This window comes from Nyctereutes procyonoides, unplaced genomic scaffold (assembly GCF_905146905.1).
Source record: "Nyctereutes procyonoides isolate TBG_1078 unplaced genomic scaffold, NYPRO_anot_genome, whole genome shotgun sequence".
Taxonomy (NCBI): Eukaryota; Metazoa; Chordata; class Mammalia; order Carnivora; family Canidae; genus Nyctereutes; species Nyctereutes procyonoides.
In genome coordinates, this window is record NW_026575052.1 from 49731641 (window position 1) to 49742108 (window position 10468).

The 10468-nt window shown below is 39.9% G+C and overlaps 1 pseudogene; it reads right to left on the bottom strand.

Moving 5' to 3' along the window:
* Positions 1-5963: 5963 nt before the first annotated feature.
* Positions 5964-7963, bottom strand: LOC129513700 (keratin, type II cytoskeletal 8-like; annotated as a pseudogene).
* Between the last annotated feature and the right edge of the window lie 2505 nt (positions 7964-10468).

The window sequence follows — 10468 nt, forward strand, 5'->3', positions numbered from 1 at the left end:
ATTTAGTGAGGCAATTTTAAAGTCCCATTTTGTGTTGGAAGACTCTTAATACCAATTAAAGAAAGCATGCCATTGGAAAGATCTTCTTACATACCTTGTGTCCACAGATTTTTCTCAAGAATGAATTCTCTGACATTGAGTAATTTAGTAGCCACTACTTAAGGTCTCCCCACAATGTGTTATATTAAATGTTTTTCACAAGTATGAATTCTCTTTTGCATGTGAGGGTGTGTTCCTTGACTACAGGCTTTCTCACATTCCCCACATTCATAATAATTCACAACAGTATAAATTCACCAACACAGGGGCACCTGGGTGGCTCAGTGATTGAGTGTCTACCTTTGGCTCAGGTTATGATCTGAGAGTCCTGGAATTGAGTCCCACATCGGGGTCCCCTCAGGGAGTCTGCTTCTCCCTCTGTCTATGTCTCTGTCTCTCTCTCTCTGTGTGTGTCTCTCATGAATAAATAAAATAAAATCTTTTTTTAAACCAACTTTATTAAATTTCTTATATTCATGAAGCTTTTCAGCAGTATGAATTCTCTGTTATAATAAAGACTGAATTAAGTATAAATTTCTTCCCATATTTCTTACATTAATCAAGTATCTCAAGAGTATGAATTCTCTGAATTTAGTGACTTGTCCACACACACTAAATGTGTGTCCACACACATTCCTTATATTCATAACGATTATTATCAGTATGAATTCTCTAATGGGAAGAACGAACTCATTTAGATCCCACATTCTTCATATTCCTGTGATTTCTCACCCATATAAATTCTTTGATGTTGAATAACTTACCCACACATAGTAAAGGCTTTCCCCATTCCTTGCATTCATATAATGTATCACCAGTATGAATTCTCTGGTTTGAAAAAAGAACTCAGTCAGGTCTAAAGACCTTCCCATATTCTTTATATTCGTATGATTTATCATCTGTATGAATCCTCTCATTGAGTAAATTATCCACACACAGTAAAGATTTTATTTCATTTCTCCTATTCATTAAAAATATCTCACCAGTATGAATTCTCTAGTATTTAGTAAGGACTGAATTAAGTCTAACCATCATGCCACATTTCTTACATTCACCAAGTTTCTCATCAGTGTAAATTCTCAATGTTAAGTAACTTGTCCACACACAGTAAAGGCTTTCCCACATTACTAATATTCATACAGCTTATCTGCAATTTGAATTTGCAGATTTGCAAAAAGAATTCAACTCTAAATACCTTCCTACATTCCTTATATTCACAGGATTTCTCACCAGGATGAATTTTCTGGTTGTGACTAAATTACCCACACAAATAATGATGCTCTCAAATTCTTAACACTTATAAAATTTCTCACTCTATGAATTCTCTATATGGGTAAGGACTAAATTAAATGCAAACATCTCCTCACATTCTTTACTCTCACTGTATTTTCCACCACTATGAGTTTTCTTATGTTGAGTAAATTGATATACTTATTAAGGTCATTCCACATTCTTTATGGTTATAACATTTTTTAAATTTAAATTCAATTTTCCAACATATAACACCCAGTGTTCATCACATCACATGCCCTCCTTAATGCCCACCACCCAGTTACCTCATCCCTCCAACAACCTCCCCTTCTGCATCCCTTTGTTTCCCAAAATCAGGAGTCTCTCATGGTTCATCTTTCCCTCTAATTTTTCCCCACTCAGTTCCCCCCCTTCCCTTATGGTCCCTTTCACTATTCCTTATATTCCACATTTAAGTGAAACCATATGATAATTGTCTTTCTCTGATTGACTTATTTGACTCAGCATAATACCCTCCAGTTCCATGCACATCAATATAAATGATAGGTATTCATCCTTTCGGATAGCTGAGTAATATTCCATATATATATTCTATATATATACATATATATGTCACATCTTCCTTATCCATTCATCTGTTGAAGGACATCACAGCTCCCTCCTTAGTTTGGCTATTGTGGACATTGCTGCTATTAACATTGGGGTGCAGGGACGCCTGGGCAGTTCAGTGGTTGAGTGTCTGCCTTTGACTCAGGGCATGGTCACAGAGTCCTGGGATGGATTCCCACATCAGGCTCTCTGCAGGGAGTCTGCTCCTCTCTGCCTATGTTTCTGCCTCTCTTTCTGTGTCTCTTATGAATAAATAAATAAAATCTATTTTTAAAATATTGGGGTGCAGGTGTCCCATTGTTTCACAATCTCTGTAACTTTGGGTTAAATACCCAGTAGTGACATTGGTGGGTCATAAGGTAGCTCTATTTTTAACTTCTTGAGGAACCTCTACAGTGTTTTCCAGAGTGGCTGCACCATTTTGCATTCCCATCAACAGTGCAAGAGGGTTCCCTTTTGTCCACATCCTCGCCAACATTTGTCGTTTCCTGTCTTGTTAATTTTAGCCCTTGTCACTGGTGTAAAGTAGTGTCTCATTCTGGTTTTGATTTGTATTTCCCTGATGACATGTGATGTGTGGAGCATTTTTTTCATGTGCTTGTTGCCCATGTGTAGGTATTTTTTTGGAGAAATGTCTGTTCATGTTTTCTGCCCATTTCTTGACTGGATTGTTTGTTTTTGGGGTGTTGAGTTTGACAAATTCTTTATAGATCTTGGATACTGGCCCTTTATCTGGTATGTCATTTGCAAATATCTTCAATAATACCATTTTTAGAGAAAATTATCTCAGTTTTCAAAAAGATTAGCTTTATGATATTTAATTAATATGCAGAGTTTCTGTTATGAATTACATATTATAAAATGTCTATAAGCGGCCATTATCACAGATTATAATTTGACTAAAATATTCCCTTGGGTTACCTGAAAGTTAAATCAGTTCCTCTCAAGCATGCTTTCACATTTTCAGTAATTTCTGAAAATAGAGGCCTTAAGGTCAACTGTATTAAATCCCAGGTAACATATTTAATGCACACTTTCCAGAATTCCAGCTTCAAATATTGTTGTGACAAATAGAATAAGCTGCAGAAGTTGATTGGTATACTTATAATGGCATTCTCAGCAGAAATAATTTTACTGGGCAACTGGATGGCTCAATCAGTTAAGCATCTTCCTTCAGTTCAGGTCATGATCTCAGAGTCCTGAGATTGAAACCCACATCCTGGGGCTTCCTGCTCAGTGGGGAGTCTGACCCTCTCTCTCTCCCTCTGCCCCTCCCTCCACTCATGCTCACTCTCTCTCTCTCTCAAATAAATAAAATATTTAAAAAAGAAATAATTTTACTAGCAAGCTCTTTTTTGTGCAGCTTACTAGTTAAACCTTTCAATAACATTGTAAGCATATAATTCCCTCTATGAATATCCTCCCAATTAAAAACAAAATAAGAGATAAAACTATATAATGCATAAAAGCATTTGCATCGGGATCCCTGGGTGGCGCAGCAGTTTAACGCCTACCTTTGGCCCAGGGCGCGATCTTGGAGACCCGGGATCGAATCCCACGTCGGGCTCCTGGTGCATGGAGCCTGCTTCTCCCTCTGCCTATGTCTCTGCCTCTGTGTGTGTGTGTGACTATCATAAATAAAAAAAATTTAAAAAAAGCATTTCCATCAATTTCCCAGGGCTACTATAATGAATTACCACAAACTTGATTGATTTAAAACACAGAAATTTATTCTCTCACATTTCTAGAGGCTGGATTGTGATAATAAGGCATTAACAATGTTTCACTTCCTCCAAAGGCTCTCGAGGAGAACCCATACTTACCTCTTCCAGCTTCTGGTGACTGTCAGCATTCCTTTTGGCTGTATCGCTCCAGTCTCTCCCTCCACCTTTATATGGCTCTCTCCTCTTTTCTCTATTTTCTTCTGTCTTATAAGGACACTTGCTATTGGATTTAGAATCCACCTGTGTAACCTATGATATGCTAAGGTGATTAATTTAGTTACATCTGCAAAGAGTCTTTTTTTACAATAAGATAACATTCAGAGGATACAGGTATTGGAACATGTACATATCTTTTGGGTGGCCATTGTTCAACCTACTACAATATTCAATAAAATTAAATACATAATTCTGATTAAAAATAATTATTGGGAAAATTTCTTTTCTTTGAAAAATTATATACTAAAACTACAGCATAAATTACACTTGATATAGAAATTCTACATGCATTAAGATTAAAATAACTAAGATTGTATGAGCCCACCCACAATGGTGAAAGCAATCTGTTTTCTCAGTCTATCTATTCAAATGTTAACCTCATTCAGAAATGTCCTCACAAACATACCTAGAATAATGCTTAACCAAATATGTGGGCACTTAATGGCCCTGCCAAATTAACAAACAAAATTAAGTATCACAGTATATCTTTGTTCTTAGGAGATAGATACATAAGGTATTGCAGTATGAAGTGTTATGATGTCATTAGCTGACTGTAAAATGGCTTAACACTTGTAAAATTCATGTAACATTATAAAAATCATTTAACATTTTATCTTTATCTATCTATATATATATATCATATATATGTACATGTGTGTGCAAATACATATAACCAAATACATAGATATCTCTGTATATATATATAGAGAGAGAATACGGTAAGTGTTAACAATTAGTAAATACAAGTGAAGGATATATGAATGTTCATTGTCTGATTCTTGCAAGTTTTCTATAGATCTGAAGTTTTCAAAGTTGAAAAAATACCAAGAATGCTACTATTTTATTTTCCCAGGTGCTACCACCATGTCCCAAGTAGTCATAACCTCTCATTGTGATGACTGAAATCACCTCTTATTGTATCTTTCTGCTTTTACCCTTTCCTCCCTGCACTGTATTTTCAACATGGCAGCCAGACTGACTTTAGCTATATCACTCTCGTCCTGAAAAGAGAAGTCCTAGATTCCCATTTCACTCAGAAAACAAGGCAAAGCCCTACTGTAAAATAGCCCAAATTGTCTTGTTCTCCCCCTTACCATCTTTACCTCATTTCTTACTGCTCTACTGATCATCTTTTCTCTGCTCCAACCACATCAAACTTTGTGCTGTTCCTTGGACATATCAAGAACATATCTTCTATGCTTTTGCTCTAGATTTCCCCCTCTGCCTGGAATGTTTTCCAGCAAAAAAACATTTGGCTGACTCCTTCAGTGTCTACATAGTGATCAATCACATGGATTCTACCCAGCTTTGGAAGTATGATTACAGACTTCCTGATAACAGACTTCTGTCATTCTTCCTCACATCCTTAAATATCTGATTTTTCTTCTTCAAATGGCAGGGTGAATTGTCAGACCTTATTTCATGAAATATTTTTTTAAGATTTTATTTATTTATTTATTTACTTATTTATTTACTTATTTATTTATTGGAGAGGAAGAGAGTGAGCATGCGCAGGAAGAAGAGAGAGAGAGAGAGAGAGAGAGAGAGAGAGAGAGAGAGAGAGAGATGCAGACTCCACACTGAGCACAGAGATAGATGTGGGGTCTGATCCCATGACCCTGAGCCAAAATCAAGAGTTGGATGCTCAACTGACTAAGCCACTCAGGTGCCCTATTTCATGAAATCTTGAAGGTTACATCTATGACCTGAAATAATTACCATATTGACAGAAGAAGAAGATAAAGTACTGAATCATGTTATATACTTACAATAAGTTATTGTAGATCTACAGACTTTTTATAAAGATGACTTGAAAGAACTTTTGGCTATAAAGAGAAGAGGAATGAAAGAGGTTTTTGCATCTCAAGTTCCTCATTTTAGACTTCTGTTAAAGATAGTCTTTGCTTGTGCTACTTCTTTTCCATCATATCTTCAAATTAATGGAAGATTTTAATTCCATTTGATTGTGTTGCAGCAATTGCAATAGCCACTCTGTGGTAAGAAAATTTTCCTGGGAGAATTGGAGAAAACATTTGCTTTATTGTTTGGGTTTTTGCTTTAAGAAAAAAACTCATATACAATTGATTTCGGTTTCAACTCTAGCATTTACATTTAATCCTTTCTTAGATTTTTCTGTCTCTGCTTTCATTACCGATCTATCCTTGTGTGTTTTCCACTTCTTTCATTAGAGCCCTTAGTACATTAATGCTAATTATTTTAAATTCTAGGTATTGTAATTCCAATGTCTCTGTTATATCTGAATTCTTTTGGGGGGTACTGGCAGCTCCATGAGAGGCTTTATTTGGGAAAAGACACTTGGACTGGCTTTCTGCTGGGGTCATGGACAAGAGGGGGTACTTATGGCAGTAGACTCCCCCTAAAGGTAGGCTGAGGACTGGGACTGAGCCTTAGGGGGGTCTCTTATAGCAAGGCTCCCCTGCACAGCTCTTTCCCCCAAAGGCTCTATGGGGGCCACAAGAGTAAGGAGGCTGGGAGGGCCCATGGTGGATGGTCACTTAGGCAGGACTTCAGATGACTCAGACACCAGCTTCCCATCCACAAGTCTCGATCTTCTTCACGACCACAGCTTTGGAGGAACTGCCACGGCTGGAGGAACCGCCAGGGCCAAAGCTGGACTGGAAGGAGCTCTGGCCATAGTTGAGGCCAGGGCTGGTGAGGCCCCCATAGGCCAAGTTCAGGCCACCTGAGTAGCCGCTGGTGATCTTCATATGGATACTCATGTTCTGCATCCCAGACTCCAGCCGGCTCTCCTCGACCTCCAGCAGCTTGTGGTAGGTGGCGATCTCAATGTCCAGGGCCAGCTTGACGTTCATGAGTTCCTGCTCATGTTCAGGCCCAGCTGCTGGGCCATGTCCTGCTTGGCTCGCTGCAGGGTGGCCTCCAGTTTGGCCACCTTGGTATTGGTGTCCTTAATGGCCAACTCCCCGCGATGCTTGGTATCAGCTATGGCAGCCTCCAGGGCAGCCCTCTGGTTTTTGAGGGCCTTGATCTCGGCCTGGAGGCAGCTGATGCTCGGGTTCATCTTGGAAATCTCTGTCTTCATGTGAGAGGTCATCCCCATGCTTCCCAGCCAATGTCTGCAGCTCCTCATGCTTGATCCGGTACATGGTCTTGGCCTCAGCCCGGCTGCAGTTGGTGATGTCCTCGTACTGGGCCTTGACCTCGGCAATGATTGGCAATGGACCGTCCAGGTCCAGGGAGGGGCTGTTGTCCATGGACAGCACCACGGACATGTCCAAGATCTGAAACTGCAGCTCACTCATCTCCCCTAAATACAGCTGCCTTAAGAAGTTGATCTTGTTGGTCAGCCCTTCCAGGCAGGACTCCAGTTCTATCTTGTTCATGTAAGCTTCATCCACATCCTTCTTGATGAGGACAAATTCATTCTCCATGTCTGCACGCTCTCTGATCTCACCCTCATATTTATTCTTGAAGTCCTCCATGAGCCCCTGCATGTTGCCAAGCTCCACTTCCAGCTTCAGCTTCTCCTGCCCCCAGAGGTCCAGCTGCCTCCAGAGGTTGTTGATGTAGCTCTCAAACATGTTATCTATGTTGCTGAGTGGTTTTCTGCTGCTGCAGGAGGCCCCACTTGGTCTCTAGCATTTTGTTCTGCTGCTCCAGGTGCCTGACCTTGTTGATGAAGGAGGCAAACTTGTTGAGGCTCTTGATGTGCAACTTCTCCTGGGGGTGCACTGCCTGGATGTTGGGGTCCACTTCCAGCTTAAGGGGGCTCAGCAGGCTCTGGTTCACTGAGACAGCTATAATGCCCCCCCATGCCCCCGGGCCACTGTAGCCCCCGACCACATTCATGCTGCTGTTCATGCCACCCCAGAAGCTGCTACTGCTGCTGCCCACCTGGGAGAAGGCAGAGGAGCTGATGTGGGAGCCGGATCCACTTGTGTAAGAGAGGCTGCTGAAGGCCCAGGGATCAGAGGTGGACATCTTGTAGAACTTCGAGGTCACCCTGGTGGACATGATGGAGGCTGCAGCAGAGGCTGGAGTGGAGGCAAGGAGGCTGAACCTGACAGAGGTTCCAGAAGGAGCATGAGGAGCTGCTTCTAGGTGGGTGTCATATCTGAATTTGATTCTGTTTGCTCTGTCTCTTCAGCCTGTGTCTTTACTTCTTTTAATGTTCCTTGTAAATTTTTCTGAAAGCTGGACATGTTGTACCAGGTAACAGGAAATTAAGTAAATAGGCTTTTTGTGTGAAATTTTTATTTTCTTTCTAGGGACTATGTTGTTTTTACTGTTTGATTTACCTAGAAGCTGTTTTTACTCCTAGCTGTCAGTGTCAGAAGTTAAAATTTCTTCTAATTTCTTGCTTTTGTCTCTCCTGTTGTCTTTGGATTTCCCTTGATACTCCTTTTTTTAAAAAAAGATTTTACTTATTCATGAGAGACACAGAGAGAGGCAGAGACATGGGCAGAGAGAGAAGCAGGCTCCACGCAGGGAGCCCAATGCGGGACTCGATCCCAGGACTCCAGGATCACGCCCTGAGCCAAAGGCAGACGCTCAACCACTGAGCCACTCAGGCATCCCAATACTCCTTCTTAAATAAAATCTGAGTCATGCACTTCTTTCAGTTGCAATCTTCTGTTACACAGGAGGCTTACTGATGTGGTGGTATGTTGTGGGGAGAGGGGAAGTATTCTATAATCCTGTGATCACAAATTGGTCTTTAGCGACCCTGTGCCTGGGCTATAACTAATACCTGTGCTTTTCTGCTTTTCCCCACACTTTTTTTCTAGCTTTATTGAAATATAGTTGACATACAACATTGTGTAAGTTAAAGGTGCTGATTTATGTATATATTGCAAAATGTTTGCCACAATAAGGTTAGCTAACACATCCTTTATCCTACATAATTACCATTTTATGGTGGTTGCTTTTTTTCATGATAGTCACAGAGAGAGAGAGAGAGAGAGAGAGAGAGGCAGAGACATAGGCAGAGGGAGAAGCAGGCTCCATGCACCGGGAGCCTGACGTGGGATTCAATCCTGGGTCTCTAGGATCGCCCCCCGGGCCAAAGGCAGGCGCCAAACCGCTGCGCCACCCAGGGATCCCCTACCATATTTTCTTAAGATTGTATTTGTTGATTTGACAGACAGAGAAGGAGAGAGAGAGCATAAGCAGGGGTAGTGGCAGGCAGAAGAAGAGGGGGAAACAGGTGCTCTGCTGAGTAGAGAGTCTGATGTGGGATCAATTCCAGGACCCTGGGATCATGACCTGAGCCAAAGGCAGACATTTAACCGACTGAGCCACCCAGGTGCCCCGAAACACACTTTAAATAGAAACACACAGGTTAAACAGAGATAGATGGAGACAGATATACTACATGGCCAGTAATCCAAAGAAAGCTAGAAGAGCCATTTAAATTTGACACAATGCAGATTTTAGAGCAAGGAAAAGTATGACAGATAAAGATGAACATTACACAATGAAAAAGCCATCAGTTTTCCAAGGAGACAAAACTATTCTCAAAGTGTAATCTTGGATGCACCTAACAACAGACCCGCAAAATACATGAAGCAAAAAACTTGATAGAAATGCAAAGGGAAATAGACAAATCCACTATTACACTTGGAGGTTTAACGCCCTTTAACAAGTAAATTACAGATTCAGAAAAAAAAATCAGTAAGAACATAGTTGAACTAAATAGCACCATCAACCAACTGGATCTAAGTGACATTTATAGAATATGTTATTAAACAACGAAGGAATGCACAATTCTTAAGATCATATAGAACATTCGCCAAGACAGACCACATCCTGAGCCATAAAACACACCTTAAAAAACTTAAGAGGATAGAAATCATATGAAATAAGCTCTCAGAAGGCACCTGGGTGGCTCAGTTGGTTAAGTGTCTGCCTATGACTCAGGTCATAATCCTGAGGTTCTGACATCGAGCCCCTGCTCAGCGGGGAGACTGCTTCTCCCTCTCCCTCCGTAGCTTCCCCAACTTGTGCTCTCTCACTCTCTCTCAAACAAGTGAATAAAATCTTTTGAGTAAAATAAAATAACAAAATAAGCTCTCAGACCACAGTGAAATAGAAATAGAAATTGGTAATAGAAAGGTGGCTGGAAAATCCCAAGTATGTGGACATTAAACAACAGACCTCTAAATAGCATATGAGTCAAATATAAAGTCACAGAATAAATTTTAAATACTTTGACCTAAATGAAAATGAAAATACTACACAGCAAAATTCGTGGGATGCAGCAAAAGCAGTGCTTAGAGAAAAAAATTATAACATTGAAAACATGTATTAGAAAAGAAAAAAGATCCAGAATCGATAATCTAAGCTTTCACATAAGAAAACTAGATAAATAAAAGCAAATTAAATCCAGAGTAACAGAGAAGATATAATTAAAATTTCAGTAAAAGTCAATGAAATTATAAACCAAGAAAACAAAAGATAAAATCAATGAAACCAAAATCTGTTTCTTCAAAAATATAACTTAGATCGATAAACCTCTAACCAAGTTAACCAAAGCAAAAAAGAAAAAAAGATACAAATTACTAATATTGGAAATGCAAGAGGAACCATGAGTGCTGACCATATGGTCATTTAAAATGATAATAAATGAATATTATCAACAACTCCTA